Below are 18,019 nucleotides of genomic sequence, written 5' to 3'. Positions count from 1 at the left end.
GGTAGAAACAGTAAATGAAGTAAATTATGTAGCAGCCCATCAACAAGGGAAGAAGAAGCAGCAAAGTAAGGCTCACTTTTACACAAAAGCCAGCCCAATAGAACTGAGTCCCAGATAAAGGGTAATGATAAGAATACACCAGCCCACGTCATTCTTGAGTCTAAAGTTCTCCGGTCCCTTTGGGATAGTAGATAGGGCTAGCCCATCTGTATACAAAGTATTAACGGCACCAGGTAAGAGTAGCTATTATCACACGAATCAGTTAAATTTAGTAGGTGAGAAACAACTGACCCAAAATTGGAACATAATACTCGATGATCACACTGTTCCAAATTCCCAAAGTCTGAGAGAGCAAGAACAGGTGGAGTCACAGATATTCAAAGAGATAACTGGAACGTGACCCAATATTGGCCATCCACATATAAAAAATAGCCAAAGAAAACAACCAAAGGAAAGGAGAAAGGGTAGAGAATGTAAGTGGATCAGACAAAATGAAGGATAAGATCCAAAACAGACTGAAAACAGGGGATAGACAATTTGGCTCAGAAAATGGAGAACCTGCACTCATAGTAGTGATAAGAAAGAAACTGTAAATAAGGGCAGAAATTACATTTGTATGTTACAGGTCTGACCTAGGATGAGGGGTGTGATACATTTTGTTACTACTGGGCTGATGGTGCTTGAAACTGTGATTGAGCCGGCATCAGAGTCATCACGATGAGTGAATATGTCTCGAGAAGCGTCAATGCTGGAAGAATATCATGTGGCCAAGAACGGCTTTGCTCCGCAGCACAAGATAATAGGAACTAATAAAGGAAGCAGACAGGACTTAAATCTATATTATATGGGAGTAGATGGGTTGGCATGCACAGAGAAGACATTGGGTAAACTGGAAAGAACAGGAGTACAATACGTATGCAGTAGAGTTCTGGAGGTGACATTGGTAATCCCAGAAAGAAAAATTACTCGTCAATTGATAGGTCTATTTATTGAGCAACAATGGGAGAATGATGGTGGAGGTAAATTATAGATCATTCAGGTTGCACTTATGTGAATAGAGACTGGGGTAGTGACTCATTCAAAAGGTACATTGACTGGCATAGCTACACGAGGTAATGCAAGAAAATTGGTTGGATCACCACCAATTGCACAAGGGATGGCATGATACAGGAGGGGAATAGGGGCATTGAGAGATGCAGATAGGGGCTTTTGTCAGGGACCAGGACCCTTCATAATTTTCAGGATGTGTAAGAAGCTTATTATTCCATATCCCCCAGTGATTAAAACCATGACAAAACCTAGATATAGCGAATTTCAGAACAGGGTGGAAGGCGTGGATCTGATGCTAGAATAGACAGGACAATCTGGCACTTTGGTACCAGGATATCGCCATGCCCAGGTACTCTTTAATTTAACTGAAATGACCATTCCAGAATGGTGCCATCCACCACAAAACAATTATTCGTCCACCTCCTTGACGAACAATTGAACAGGAATGAGCTTAAGTCCAATAAGAATGGAAAGAAAAGAGGACTATTGGAGTTGGCAGGGGCAGGATAAGCATCCGGAATGGCAATCATCAACACCTTGGACATAGCAGAATTAGAAAGTCAGACACAATCCCTCCAGCAAAAAAATGCAGGTCTCTACTGGGGAAGGCTACTTAGACCAGATAGGCCAGGAAGCATCGCAAGTGACGCTGGACTCAGTTAAATTTCTAAAACCTTTACAGGATACACCAAATTTAATCACTGATCATGCAGCCAATACTTCTGAGGAGGTCTATAAGGCCATTGTGTGTGCTATATACACTAGCTAGATGTTGCTTATGATCAGGACTAATTTGTTACAGCTGCATGCCCACCAAGTTCCAGACTGGGTGTTGAATGAACAATTAATAAAGTAGTTTGGAGAAAGGGAACTCCTATGTCAGTTCAGAAGTTTGACCTTAATTATTCGGGAGTTAGGTACTTGTGACAATGGTAAAGGAAAATATTATTTTGGGGCAGTGTTTCATATTCCCCAGCATGGAAATAATGTGACTTACCCCTTAAAAAGAGTTCATAATGTGGGAAAATACCACAAAGATTGTCTTTAAGTAACCCACCAACTCATGCTTATTATAATGGATGGTGCCAGGAAAGGGCAAAATGTCACCAAGGAGGAGATCATTGGGCCTGTCCTGACAAGATATCAAGACGGAGGCTTACAGATTGCAGTTTCAGTGCCTATGAAAACAGTTCATTATCCATTCTACCTGTTAACAACCTGTCATTTCTACAAGGTCTTTGAGGGGGGAAACGTATTACATAGCCACAGCAGCTATGAATTATACCAAAGAATGGAGACTGTGCCCTTTGGAAGGACACAATGAACCTATTAGCTGTGTGACCTCTGATTTGATGATTGGTGGACAAGCTCTGCCTCAACCAATAAATAAAAAGTGTGGTGATAACAGAAAACCTCATGGCCCAACATATCGATACAGACCAAGATGTACAGAGGCTTGTTCCCACTGAACTACAACCCATCATGCACCTGAGAGCAGATTAGATATGTAAAGTGGGAGAGGCAAAAGAAATAATTTGTCAATGGGCCAAACACACTAAAATAATTAGAACGCATGCTGACAAAGCAAAGGAGCTGTTGCAGGACCCCAGGTTGTGGAACAAGTTCTGGAATTGGGGATCCAATGTTCAACTGTATCCATGGGTCAGAATTCTGTGGCAAGTGGCTCCTGTAGTGATTTCAGATGCGTTAATGGTCATCATATTTAATATACGTCAGCTCAGAAGGTGGAAAACTGGATTTGTACAAAGAGTAGAGTTTAAGGCTGTAATGAAACAGAAGGAACATCATGGTAATGCTGCATGAATTAAGCTATGTACACTTTTTCCATATTCACCTTTTCTTCTATATGCTCATTTACTATATAATGTACATTTTTAAACGTACATTTTTATACATTTTCTATTATAACAGTATAACACTGTAGATGTGAAACACCCATTTCAGAACATTGACAATCCTAGGAGTTGTTCACAGAAAAAGACAGATTTTGGGGGTGGGGGGAGCGTGGGTGTGGGGGTGTTGGCGGTGGGGTGGGGGAGGTGAAGTTAGCCAGGAGGCTGCAGACAGAGAGAGAGTGGTACCAGCCACCGACATGCTGCTGGGAATGCTCAGTGTAAAACTGTTGACACACACAGGAGAAAATAAAAACAGCTTGTGAACTGAGAATGACCTGAGTCCAGGTGATGGCCTCAGCCGATTGAACTACTTGGTACCAACTAAGTTGTGCAAAAAGTAAGAAATACGAGGCAATGCAAAAGCCATATTTGGACAAGGAGCAATGAGGTAATGCTACCTAAATAAATGTGACAGGGCCAGTAAGGTAAAGGCATGCAATAAGTGAATTAGCCTGAGCCAATGGGGAAGAGATTCAAGAGATGTAAGAGAAAGGATAAGAAGAAGGTGCTTGGGCATGCAGTCTGCAAAAACTTCATAGACTAGCCATCTCAGAAGCAGACCCTATGTCAAGGATGATAGCAAGTGTAGCGCCTGGCCAACATTAGCCCTCTTTGCAGCAGCAGCTATCCTGATTGGGTGTTAGCTTTCCTATTCTGTGACTACTCAGTAGGTTCTAGGTCAGTTTGTGGGAAAATACATAAGGTTTAGTTTGTAATAAAACAAAACAACCCATGTCTTGTTTGACACATTAGTAAAGTAATTTGTGAAATTACAAGACTTGACTCTTCTCCTCTCTGTATAAGCCAATAATTGGAGCTGGTGTTCGCCAGACTCCAACAGAATACTCCCCACTTGCCTGGACCGGTGCAGTTCCAACAACATTCAAGAAGCTTGACATGTTCCAGAATGAAGCAGCCTGCTTGGCTGGCACCACATCCACAACTATCCACTCCCTCCACTACCAACACTCAGTAGCAGCTATGTGTACTATCTACAAAATGCACTGCAGAAATTCACTACAGCTCATTAGACAGCCTACCAAACCTAAGATCACTAACATCCAATAAACATGGGCAGCAGATAAATGGGAACACCGCCAACTGCATTTCCCTTGAAGTGACTCACCGTTCTGACTTGGAAACATATCAATGTTACTTCAGAGTTGCTGCATCAAAATTCTGGAATTCCCTCTGTAACATGACTGTGGGCCTATTTACAGTACATGGACTACAGTAATTCACCTACTTATGGGCAACTAGGGATGGGCAACAAAATGCTGACCCAGTCAGTATTGCCCACCTTCCACTCGTAAATAAAATAAATTAAAAATGCCACTTCAGAGACCATGGATGAACCTGAGAACAGACCTCTTCACTCTTGCAGGAATTAGTTATCTTGTCAACCTTGATGACTATTCGGACAACTAGATGTTAGAGAGCAACTAGCAGTGAGATTGTAAATGCAGCTTGGAACCACATGAACGTATTTCATGTGAACTCTTGTAACATTTGGGCAGCATGGTGGCTCTGTGGTTAACACTGTTGCCTCACAGCACCAGGAATCTGGGTTTGATTCCACCTTCGGGCAACTATCTGTGTGGAGTTTGCACATTTCCCTCGTGTCTGCATGGGTTTCCTCTGGGTGCTTGGGTTTCCTCCCACAATCCAAATAAATGCAGATTAGGTTATGCTAGGTTGGCCAGGCTAAAATGCACATAGTGTTCAGGAATGTGTAGATTAATTGGGTTATAGGGGGATGGGTGTGGCTGGGATGCTCTGAGTGTGGTGTGGACTTGTTGGGCCAAACGGCCTGTTTCCACACTGTAGGGTTTCTATATAATCAATATATTTAGTAGTACTTAAATATTCATTTGCTTTATCATAGCCTCTAGCACAATGGGTTGTATGCTGGAAACTGGGATTAGTGTAGTCAGATCATCATTGATTGGAATGGACGTAATGGGCTGAATTGACTTCTTCTTGCTATGAATGTCTAGGTACCTATGAGAAGGTAATGTAAGATCATGCAACGCTAAGTATTCAATTCATAATTTTGGCAACAATACACGTTTAGACCAAAGCACAAGCAATGCTCTGGGAAGGTTGTGCAATAGAGAAGTTGTTTTATGTAGATTTGACACTCGTTAAATAATACATTAATACTGTGTGATAGAAATGTACCAAATATTGTAAAGGAAACATGCAATCTCTCATTCTTTCTTTTTCCTTTACAAGTGGGGACAGCTTCTCCCTATCTACTCTGCCTAGCCTGCTCATGATTTTGAAAATGTCTATCAAATCTCCATTCAATCTTCATTTTCTCCAAGGAAAACAGTCCAAATTCTTCAATCTATCCACATAACTCAATCTCTCATTCCTGGAACTATTCCCATCAATCATTTCTGCATTCTTTGCAATGCATTCTCATCTTTCCTATATATGGGACCCACTACTGCACACAATGCTCCAGCTGAGGTCTAATATCTGTCTCATACAAGTTCAACATCACCTCCCTGCTCTTGTTCTCTATGAACCTCTTAATAAAGCTGACAACACTGTATCCTTTATTAACCACACTCTCCACATGTCCTGCAACCTTCAATATTTTTACAAGTACACCTAGGTCCCTCTGACCCTATACCCACTTGAGAATCCTACCTCGTATGTTAAATTGTTTTCAATGTTCTTCTGACTAAAGTGCAGAACCTTACATCTCGCTGCATTGAACCTAATTTGCCACTATCTACTCACTTTACAAAATTGTCAATTCTCTTTTAGAGTTCCATATTGTCCTACTCACAGTGGATGTGAGTTTGCTCGCTGAGCTGGAATGTTAGTTTTCAGACGTATCATCGCCTTTTTTTATTTGAAAAAATATACTATATTCATAGAATGAACGAAATAATAAAACATTTATACACCTGCCCAGTCATGCGAGCCGCTCTGGGTTACCCAGGGGGTACCTACACCAACTAAAGGAAAAAACAAAACAAAGAAGAAAAAACAATGCAAAGAAAATACCGCAGCAGTCATTTCCCCGCACAGCCCCCGTTGGCCCCCTGACCAGTTGGGGAAGACGCCCAGTTACCTGATAGGGCCCTTGTTTCCATTCTGGACAAGGGGTTTCATACCGTGGTCTTTCCCCACTGCGCTTTGACGGCAGCTGCCACAAGCTTTAGTGCGTCCCTCAGCACGTAGTCCTGGAGCTTGGAGTGCGCCAGTCTGCAACAGTCGGTCAGGGTCAGTTCTTTCAGCTGGCAGACCAGCAAGTTGCGGGCAGACCAAAGAGCGTCTTTCACTGCATTGATGGCCCTCCAGGCGCAGTTGATGTTGGTCTCAGTGTGCGTCCCGGGAAACAGCCCATAGAGCACGGAGTCCCGCGTCATGGAGCTGCTCGGGACAAACCTCGACAAATACCACTGCATCCCCCTCCAGATCTCCTGCACATAGGCACACTCCAGAAGGAGGTGATAGACAGTCTCGTCCCTCCGCAGCCACCTCGAGGGTTGCATGCGGTGTGCAGAGATTCCGAGCGTGCATAAAGGATCTCACTGGCAGAGCCCCTCTCACCGCCAGCCAAGCAATGTCCTTGTGCTTGTTTGAAAGTTCTGGCGATGAGACATTCTGCCAAACGACTTTGGCAGTCTGCGTGGGGAACCACAAGACGGGGTCCACCCTCTCCTTTTCCTGAAGGGTCTCGAGGATACTACGTGCTGACCACTGCCTGAAGGCCTTGTGGTCAAAGGTATTTCCTTTCAAAAATTTCTCCACGAAGGACAGGTATTACAGGACGGTCCAACTACTTGGAGCATTCCATGGCAACGAGGCCAGGCCCATCCTTCGCAACACCGGGGACAGGTAGAACCTGAGGAAGTAGTGACACTTGGTGTTTGCATTCTGAGGATCTACGCACAGCTTGATGCAGCTGCACACAAAGGTAGCCATCAGTGTGAGGGTGGCATTCGGTACGTCCTTACCCCGGTTCCCCAGGTCTTTCTACATGGCGTCCCTGCAGACCCGGTCCATCCTCAACCCTCAAATGAAGTGGAAGATGGCCCGGGTGACCGCAGCGGTACAAGTCCGGGGAATAGGCCAGGCCTGCGCCACATACAACAGTACCGAAAGCCCCTCGCACCTGACAACCAGTCCCCGTCCACCTGCACAGCTTTGTCTTCAGTTTGGTGATACGCTCCTCCCAAGTCTCAGTGCACGCCCCATCTCCACCGAACCAAACACCCAGCACCTTCAGGTAGTCTGTCCTGACGGTGAAGGGAATGAAGGAGCGGTCGTCCCAGTTCCCGAAGAACATGGCCACGCTCTTACCCCAATTGACCTTTGGCACCCGAGGCCAGTCCAAACTGGCTGAAAATGTCCAACAGCCTACTCACCGACCGACGATCGGTGCAGAAGACAGCGACGTCGTCCATGTACAGGGAGGTCTTGACCTGCAGGCCTCCATTGCCTGGGATAGTCACGCCCTTCAGGCTCACGTCCTTCCTGATGGATGCGGCGAAGAGCTCCATACAGCACACGAACAAAGCAGGAGAGAGCGGCAGCCCTGCCTGACTCCAGATCTGACGGGAAAACTGTCCGATTCCCACCCGTTGATCGAGACTGAGCTAACGATGTTGGTGTAGAGCAGCCGGATCCAATTGTGGATGCGCTCCCCGAACCCTAATTTGGAGAGGACGTTTCTCATGTAAGCATGAGAGACCCTGTCGAAGGCCTTCTCCTGGTTCAGGCTGACGAGGCAGGCATCCACCCTCCGGCCCTGCACGTAGGCGATCGTATCCCTGATGAGCGCGAGGCTCTCAGTGATCTTCCTGACGGCACAGCACAGGTTTGGTCAGGGTGAATCACCGACTCCAGGACAGACCTGACACGGTTGGCTATGACCTTGGCCACGATTTTGTAGTCCACGTTCAATAGTGAAACGGGACGCCAGTTCTTAATTTCTTCCCTCTCCCCCTTTCTCTTATAAATGAGGGTGATGATGCCCTTCCTCATGGACTTGCACATTTCCCCTGCCCAAAGCGCACTATCGTACACCGCCAGCAGGTCCTGGCTGACCAGGTCCCACAGAGCGGAATACAGCTCGAACGGTAAGCTATCGCTCCCGGGAATCTTATTCCTCTCCAAGGACTTTAGGGCTCTGGTCAGCTCATCCAGGGATATAGGCCGGTCCACCCACTCCCTGATGCCATCGTCTAAGACCTCCGTGATAGACGACAGGAACGACTCGGAGGCCGTGCCGTCCATTGGCTTCACGTCGTACAGTACGGCATAGAAGGATCTGCTGATCCTCAAAATGTCGGGCTGAGACGACGTCACTGAGCCATCGACCTCCTTTAGCCGGCTAAGCACAGAGCCCTCTTTGTGCACCTTCTGAAAGAGGAAACGCGAGCATGTCTCGTCCTGCTCCACGGAGCGGATCCTGGACCGGAAGATTATCCTGGAGGCCTCCGTGGCGAAGAGCGAGGCTTGCTGGCCCCTCACCTCGCGGAGGTCCTCTGTGACATCGACCCCCATCAACTGCAGAAGGAGCAGGTTCTGCACCCTTTTCTGGAGTTGTGACTGCTTTCCCCGCCTCTCTCTTGCCTTCTGAACACCCTTGAGGACAAAGAACGTCTTGATGTTCTCCTTCACCGTCTCCCACCAGTTGCCCGGAGACTCAAAGAGGGGTTTCACTGTTCTCCAAACGGAGTACTCCCTCTTAAGCTCCTCGACGTTCTCTGGGGTCAACTGAGTCATGTTGAGCTTCCACGTCCCCTTGCCGGCCGGCTGGTCGTCCTGTAAGTGACAGTCGGCCAACAGGAGGCAGTGGTCAGAGAAGAACACCGGCTTGACGCCAGTGGACCTGACAAAGAATGTCCGCGAAACAAACAGGAAGTCTATCCTTGAGCGGATAGACCCATCAGGCTGCGACCAGGTGTATCTCCACTGCACTCCATCTGCATGGGTGCTGAAGACGTCGAGCAGCTTGGCGTCCTTCACCGTGCCCATCAGGAATCTGGACGTGACGTCCAGTTCACTCCCCCCACCCGCTGTCCCCATGCCGGATCTTCCAACTGCATCAATGATGCAGTTGAAGTCTCCGCCTAGGATGACCGGCCTGGACGTAGCCAGCAGGGGTGGAAGCCGCTGCAGGACGGCCAACCGCTCACTCCGTACCACTGGGGCGTACACGTTGATCAGCCTCAGGGGAGCGTTCCTGTAGGTGACGTCAGCCACTAGGAGGCGCCCGCCCCCACCACCTCCTGAACTTGTGAGATGGTGAAGTTGCGCCCCCGCAGCAGAATAGCCAGGCCCGAGGAGCGACAGTCGTTACCCCCCGACCAGATTGAAGGCCCACAGGTCCAGGCGCCGGACCATTTCTCGTACCTGCTGAGGTGCGGTATCCCGCACTCCTACGGAAACAGGAGGTCTGCCTTGACGGTGGACACACATCTTGCAGTGGACTTGACGCTGCGCACATTAATGCTCGCAACTCATACCCCCATTGAGGGCAGTGACCACAGTACCCTCTCCAAGTCCAAGGTCCAGCCCCTCGATCTGTCCCTTCATGCCCATTGCCCGGGCAAACTGCTGGACGCTCTCCTGTCTTAGGAAACCGTCCGTGCTGCCTTCTGGGTGGCATCCCCCCATAAGGGGTACGGAGGCAGGAGGGTCCGGCTCCGGGTCAGGCTGGGGACACGTTGTTTGCTTTTTCCCGTCTGAAGGTTCCGGGGGGCCCTCCAAGGCCCCAGTGGCGCGTGGCTGGGTGTCGGAAGGAACATCAGGATGCGTCCCGTCACCTGGTATCGGGTGCTGCTTTCCTTCTCCCTGGAAATCTTCAGCTTCTGCTTTGGACGGGCCTCCTCCGAATCCCCCTCGTCAGAGGAGTTCTTATAGCCCCCCCCGCAGCTGCCTCTTCCCGCCTGATGGTTGCGGTGCAGGGGCCCGCCGGCGCACCTTCCTCCTCGCTTTCCGGACCGTCGTCCACTTCCCTGGGTCGCTGTCGCCTCTTCCATCGACTCCGGGTTGTCGGGGGGGAGCGGAGCCTGCAGGGGCGCTTTGCTGGCCTCGGGTCCATCCTGTGGGGCTGGGCCCTCCTGCACGACCTGGCCCTCCTGCACATTAGTGGGGTCCTTGCTGGATCCTGGTGCCTTCCTCTCCTCCGGGGGGGCTGGCCCTGCATTGCCCCTGGCGGTGCCCTGGGCGTAGGTGGTCCCCTGCCGCGGGCATGCCCTATAGAGATGGCCTGCTTCCCCGCAAAGGTTGCAGTGTTTCTCTTGTGGGCAATCCTTTGCAAGGTGTCCCTCCTCCTGCAGTTCCTGCAGATGGTGGCTTTACAGTCGGCCGCCACGTGACCTGACCTACCACAGGCATGGCAGACTTTAGGTTGCCCTGCGTAGGTCAGGTAGCCCTTGCTCCCGCCGATCGCAAAGCTGGACGGTGGCTGTACGATGTTCTCGTCCGCGCCCATCCTCAGCATCACCTTGACCTGCCTCTTACTGGTCCAGATGCCAAAGGGGTCCACCATGTCAGTTAGGTCCCCTTCCACCTTCACGTACCTTCCAAGGAAGGTCAGGACATCAACTGCTGGCACATGTGGGTTGTACATGTGTACAGTCACCGTACGGCTCCTCTGCGCTGGCATCACGAACAGCAGGACAGCGGTCAATACAGACAGGGGACCCTCACCTCCTTTCTCCTTGAAAGCCTCCAGGAAGTGCTCGCAAAGCTTGGCACTCCTGAAGGTCACGTCGTAAAAACCTCCTCCGGGGAAATCCTGCAGGCAGTAAATGTCCACAGCAGCAAACCCACAACAGTCCAACAGGACCCTCTTCACGAAGAAGGCGCGGTCCACAGGTGCACCTTCATCCACCTTCTTCAGGGAAACGCGGATGGTGTTCTGGACCCCCTGACCTGGGGCACGAGCACTCGCCGCAGCCATCGTTGCAGGTTGGCTGCTCCCCTGAACCAGCATTAGGCCGAAGCCAGCATTAAGACCCACCAGTTGCAAGGGTGCACAGCCAACCTGACGTCTTCCTTCTACCTCCAAAACAGTCGTGCTCTCCTCTTCTTGGTCGACAAAAGAGTGGGTATTTGTTTTGTTCTGGGTGTGAGTTTGCTCACTGAGCTGGAAGGTTAGTTTTCAGACGTTTCGTCACCATTCTAGGTAACATCATCAGTGAGCCTCCGATGAAGCGCTGGTGTTATGTCCCGCTTTCTATTTATCTGTTTAGGGTTCCTTGGGCTGGTAATGTCATTTCCTGCATTGGTGATGTCATTTCCTGTTCATTTTCTCAGAGGATGGTAGATTGGGTCCATATCAATGTGTTTGTTGATGGAGTTCTGGTCTCTCCTGCCTCCGTACCCCCGATGGGGGGATGCCACCCGGACGCAGCACGGACAGTTTCCTGAGCCCAGAGAGCGTCCAGCAGTTAGCCCGAGCAATGGGCATGAAGGGACAGATGGAGGGGATGGACCTTGGACTCAGGGAGGGTACTGCGGTCACTGCCCACAATGGGGGTACGAGTTGCGAGCATTAATGTGCGCAGCGTCAAGTCCACCGCAAGATGTGTGTCCACCGTCAAGGCAGACCTCCTGTTTCTGCAGGAGTGTGGGATACCACACTCAGCAGGTACGGGAATTGGTCCGGCACCTGGACCTGTGGGCCTTCGATCTGGTCGGGGGGTAACGACTGTCGCTCCTCGGGCCTGGCTATTCTGCTGCGGGGGCACAACTTCACCATCTCTCAAGTTCAGGAGGTGATGGTGGGGGGGGCGCCTCCTAGTGGCTGACATCACCTACAGGAACGCTCCCCTGAGGCTGATCAGCGTGTATGCCCCAGCGGTATGGAGGGAGCAGTTGGCCATCCTGCAGCGGCTTCCACCCCTGCTGGCTACGTCCAGGCCGGTCATCCTAGGCGGAGACTTCAACTGCATCATTGATGCAGATGGAAGATCCGGCGTGGGGACAGCGGGTGGGGGGAGTGAACTGGACGTCACGTCCAGATTCCTGATGGGCACAGTGAAGGACGCCAAGCTGCTCGACGTCTTCAGCAACCCTACAGATGGAGCGCAGCCGAGATACACCTGGTCGCGGCCAGACGGGTCTATCCGCTCAAGGATAGACTTCCTGTTTGTGTCACGGGTGTTCTCGGTCAGGTCCACTGACATCAAGCCGGTGTTCGTCTCTGACCACTGCCTCCTGCTGGCCAACTGTCACTTACAGGAGGACCAGCCGGCCGGCAACGGGACGTGGAAGCTCAACACGACTCTGTTGACCCCAGAGAACGTCGAGGAGCTTAAGAGGGAGTACTCCGTTTGGAGAACAGTGAAATCCCTCTTTGAGTCTCCAGGCAACTGGTGGGAGACGGTGAAGGAGAGCATCAAGAGGATCTTTGTCCTCAAGGGTGTTCGGAAGGCGAGAGAGAGGCGGGGAAAGCAGTCACAACTCCAGAAAAGGGTGCAGAACCTGCTCCTTCTGCAGTTGATGGGGGTCGATGTCACGGAGGACCTCCGCGAGGTGAGGGGCCAGCAAGCCTCGCTCTTCGCCACGGAGGCCTCCAGGATAATCTTCCGGTCCAGGGTCCGCTCCGTGGAGCAGGACGAGACGTGCTCGCGTTTCTTCTTTCAGAAGGTGCACAAAGAGAGCTCAGTGCTTAGCCGGCTGAAGGAGGACGATGGCTCAGTGACATCGTCTCGGCCCGACATTTTGAGGATCAACAGATCCTTCAATGCCGGATTGTACAACGTGAAGCCAATGGACAGCTTGGCCTCTGAGTCGTTCCTGTCGTCTATCACGGAGGTCTTAGACGATGGCACAAGGGAGTGGGTGGACCGGCCTATATCCCTGGACAGGCTGACCAGAGCCCTCAAGTCCTTGGAGTGGAATAAGACTCCCGGGAGCGACGGCTTACCGTTCGGGCTGTATTCCACTCTGTGGGACCTGGTCGGCCAGGACCTGCTGGAGATGTACGATAGTGCGCTTTGGGCAGGGGAAATGTGCAAGTCCATGAGGAAGGGCATCATCACCCTCATTTACAAGAGGAAGGGAGAGAGGGAAGAAATTAAGAATTGGCGTCCCATTTCACTATTGAACGTGGACTACAAAATCCTGGCCAAGGTCATAGCCAACCGTGTCAGGTCTGTCCTGGAGTCGGTGATTCACCCTGACCAAACCTGTGCTGTGCCAGGCAGGACGATCGCTGAGTGCCTCACGCTCATCAGGGATACGATCGCCTACGTACAGGGCAGGAGGGTGGATGCCTGCCTCGTCAGACTGGACCAGGAGAAGGCCTTCGACAGGGTCTCTCATGCTTACATGAGGGACGTCCTCTCCAAATTGGGGTTCGGGGAGGGCATCCGCAATTGGATCCGGCTGCTCTACACCAACATCGTTAGCTCAGTCTCGATCAACAGGTGGGAATCGGACAGTTTTCCCGTCAGATCTGGAGTCAGGCAGGGCTGCCCGCTCTCTCCTTCCTTGTTCGTGTGCTGTGTGGAGCCCTTTGCCGCATCCATCAGGAAGGACGTGAGCCTGAAGGGCGTGACTATCCCAGGCAGCGGAGGCCTGCAGGTCAAGACCTCCCTGTACATGGACGACGCCGCTCTCTTCTGCACCAATCGTCGGTCGGTGAGTAGGCTGTTGAACATCTGCAGCCAGTTTGTACTGGCCTCGGGTGCCAAAGTCAATAGGGGTAAGAGCGAGGCCATGTTCTTCGGGAACTGGGATGACCGCTCCTTCATCCCCTCCACCATCAGGACAGATGACCTGAAGGTGCTGGGTGTTTGGTTCGGTGGTGCTGAGGCGTGCACTAAGACTTAGTAGGAGCGTTTCACCAAAATGAAGCAGAAGCTGGGCAGGTGGACGCTCCGGTCCCTCTCCATCGCGGGTAAGAACCTGGTTGTCAGGGGCGAGGGGCTTTCGGTACTGTTGTATGTGGCGCAGGCCTGGCCTATTCCCTGAACCTGCGCCAGTGCGGTCACCCGAGCCATCTTCCACTTCATTTGGGGGTCAAGGATGGACCAGGTCCACAGGGCCACCATGTACAAAGACCTGGAAAATGGTGGAAAGGATGTACCGAACGCCACCCTCACCCTGATGGCTACCTTTGTGAGTGGCTGCATCAAGCTGTGCGTAGATCCTCAGTACGCAAACACCAAGTGTCACTACTTACTGAGGTTCTGCCTGTCCCCGGTGTTGCGAAGGATGGGCCTGGCCTCGTTGCCGCGGAATGCTCCGAGTAGTTGGAACGTACCATACCACCTGTCCTTCGTGGAGAAATTTTTGAAGGGAAACATCTTTGACCACAAGGCCGTCAGGCAGTGGTCAGCACGTAGTATACTCGAGACCCTTCGGGAAAAGGAGAGGGTGGATCCTGTCATGTGGTTCCCCACGCAGACTGCCAAAGTTATTTGGCAGAATGCCTCATCGCCAGAACTTTCAAACAAGCACAAGGATATTGCTTGACTGGTGGTGAGGGGGGCTCTGCCAGTGAGATCCTTTATGCATGCCCGGAATCTCTTCGCCACCGCATGCTGCCCTCGAGGTGGCTGCGGGGGGCACGAGACTGTCGATCACCTCCTTCTGGAGTGTGCCTATGCGCAGGAGGTCTTGAGGGGGATGCAGTGGTATTTGTCGGGGTTCGTCCTGAGCAGCTCCATGACGCGGGACTCCATGCTCTACGAGCTGTTTACCGGGACGCACACCGAGACCAACATCAACTGCGCCTGGAGGGCCATCAATGCGGTGAAAGACACTCTTTGGTCTGCCCGCAATTTGCTGGTCTGCAAGCTGAAAGAACTGACCCCAACCGAATGTTGCAGTCCGGCGCACTCCAAGCTCCAGGACTACGTGTTGAGGGACGCGCTAAAGCTTGGGGCAGCTGCCGCCAAGGCGCGGTGGGGAAAGACCACCGTATGAAACCCCTTGTCCAGAATAGAAAAAAGGGCCCTATCAGGTAACTGGGCCCAGCTGGCGCCTTCCCCAACTGGTCAGGGGGCCAACGGGGACTGTGCGCGGAGACAACTGCTGGGGTATTTTCTTTGCTTTGTTTTTTTTCTTCTTTGTTTTTTTTCCTTTAGTTGGTGTACATACCCTCTGGGTAACTCGGAGCGGCTTGCATAACTGGGTAGGTGTATAAATATGTTTTGTTTTTTGTACATATTATGAATAAAGTATATTTTTCAAATAAATAAAAGTGACGAAACATCTGGAAACTAACCTTCCAGCTCAGCGAGCAAACTCACAACCAGAAACTCAACCTGAGCTACAAATCTTCTCAAAACTCGCTCCTGGTCACAGTTTACAATTATTCCAAGTTAATATCATCTGCAAACTTTGAAACCTAAATCATATGGTATGGGATATCTGCTGTGGACTGGAACCAAGTTTTCAGTGGGAAGGGGTGGATCCAGGAGCCATGACCCAATTGGGTACCAATAACATCGGTGGAACTGGGAAAGAGGCTCTGCATAGATAATGCGAAGAACTGGGCACTAAATTAAGAAGAAGAACCTCAAAGGGAATAGTTTCAGGATTGTTATCAGAGCCACATGCAAGTTGGCATAGGGTAAACAAGGTTAGAGAGATGAATGCATGGCTGAAAGATTGTTCTCGGAGAAGTGGGTTCTGGTTCGTGGGCACTGGCACCAATACAAGGGAAAGTGGCATCTTTCTCATTGGCATGGTCAACACTTGAATCATGCATGGGACTGGATTGTTTACAATCTGAATAACTGGAAAAGTAGACCGGGTTTTAAATTAAATAGTGGGGGCAAGTGCCGACATTTGGGACGTTTTGGTGAATCAAAGATTTGGAAAGATTAAACCAGTGCGGGAAATGATAGACCATAACAAAAACCAACGAGCATGCAGATCTGAGAGAAAGCCAGCAGAGATGACTAAGGATTATGAAAATAATATAAAGCCAATACTTAAGACACTGTATTTGAACGCATGTAGCACTCAAATCAAAACAGATGAACCAATAGTACACAGATAGTTGGAAATGCCAATGCTGGAGAATCTGAGATGACAAGGTGCAGAGCTGGATGAACACAGCAGGCCAAGCAGCATCAGAGGAGCAGGAAAGCTGATGTTTCGGGTCTAGACCCTTCTTCAGAAAAAAAAAGCAATAGTACATATCAAGGTAAATAAGTACAACCTAGTGACTATTACTGCAACATGGCTGCAGCATAACCTAGATTGGGAATGAATATTGAAGGATAAATGACATTTAGAAATTATAGTAAGAAAGGGTGGAGGATTGGTTCTGTTAATTAAAGATGATTTTAGTACAGTAGAAAAGTGTGATCTAAGTTCAGAACAGAAGCAGTCTTGGTAGAGATGGGGAAGGCAAGTGCTCACCTGTGGGAGTTGTGCACAGGCCCTCTTATAGTAGCCAAATACTAAGATAGATATCGAGAAAGAAACAATGGAGTTTATCAAAAGTACAGCTATTATGAAGGTGGGCATTTCCCTCATAGAGACTGGGGCAACACAATTGCTCAGTGGCTAGCACTGCTGCCTCACAGCACCATGGTCACAGGTTTGAGTCCATCCTGTGTGGAATCTGCACGTTCTCCCCATGTCTGCATGGGTTTCCTTTGGGTGCTGTTGTCTTCTCCCATTCTCCAAAAATGTGCAGATTAAGTGGATTGGTCGTGGGAAATGCAGCGTTGCAGTGATAGGATAGGGGTGTGGATCTGGGTGGGATATTCTTCGGAGGGTGGTGTGGACTCGATGAATAAATAGCCTGCTTCTGCACTGCAGGGATTCTATGTAAAAGTAGTTGAGGCAAAAAATTTGTTAAATGTTTGCAGGACAATTTCTGAGACTGGCAAGATTCAGTGCTGGGGCTTCAACTCTTTAAAATTTACATGAATAATTTGGATGGAGTGATCAAAGATACATTTGGTGATGACACAAAAGTAGGTTAGAAAGTGAGTTGTAAAAGGGACATAAGAGGAGGAGTGTATGAAGGTATACAGATTTTGTTAAGTGAGTGGGCAAAGGTCTGATAAAAGGAGAACAAAGTGGAAAAGTGTGAAATTGCCCATTTTGGCAGAAAGAATTAAAAAACAGCATATTGTCTCTTTTATTACTTTATGGGATAGGGGTATCACTGGCTGGGCCAGTATTTATTGCCCATCCCTAATTGACCAGAGGGCAGTTAAGAGCCACCCATATTGTTGTGGGTCTGGAGTCACATGTACACCAGACCAGGTAAAGTTGGCAGTTTCCTTCCTTAAAGCACGTTAGTGAACCAGATGGGCTTTTCCGACAATCGACAATGAATTCATGCTCATCATTAGATTCTTAATTCCAGACTTTTTATTTAATTCAAATTCCACCATCTACCATGATGGGATTCGAACATTATCTGGGTCTCTGGATTAACAGTCCAGCGTTACTACCACTGGGCCATTGCCTCCCCATTATCTAAAAGGTGAGAAGTTACAAAGCTCTGAGATGCAGAGACATCTGGGTGTCTTAATGCATAAATCACAGAAGGGTAATATGCAGATACAACAAGTAATCAGGAAAGCTGTTAGAATGCTACCATTTAAATGTGATGGTTTATTGTGAGTGGAATTGAATGCATGAGGAGGGAGGTTATGTTCTAGTTACAAGGGCATTGGTGAGACTGCATCTGGAGAATTGTACACAGCACTAGTCAGAAGGATGTTAATGATTTGGAAGTGGTTCAGAAGTTTACAAGACTAATATTAGAAATGAACAGCTTGCCTCATGAGAAAAGGCTACAAGGTTTGTACCCTCTGGAATTTAGAATAGTCAGAGTTGATTTAATTGAAGCATGTAAGATCCTAAAGGAACTCGACCGGGTGAATGTTTGAAACGTATTGAGGAAGACTCCGTTCCATTCAACCAGTTTGTCTTTCTCTATCGCATCCGTTCTGATGATGCCAGCTTCTACAAGGATGCTTCTGAAATGACCACCTTCTTCCTCAACCAACAATTCCCCATCATAGTCATTGACAGGGTCCTTTGCAGTGCCCAGATCTCACATGTCATCCCTCACCCATCCTCTTTCCTCCCTG

The sequence above is a fragment of the Stegostoma tigrinum genome, chromosome 4 (genome assembly GCF_030684315.1).
Source record: "Stegostoma tigrinum isolate sSteTig4 chromosome 4, sSteTig4.hap1, whole genome shotgun sequence".
Classification (NCBI taxonomy): domain Eukaryota; kingdom Metazoa; phylum Chordata; class Chondrichthyes; order Orectolobiformes; family Stegostomatidae; genus Stegostoma; species Stegostoma tigrinum.
This window is presented reverse-complemented; position numbering follows the sequence as displayed.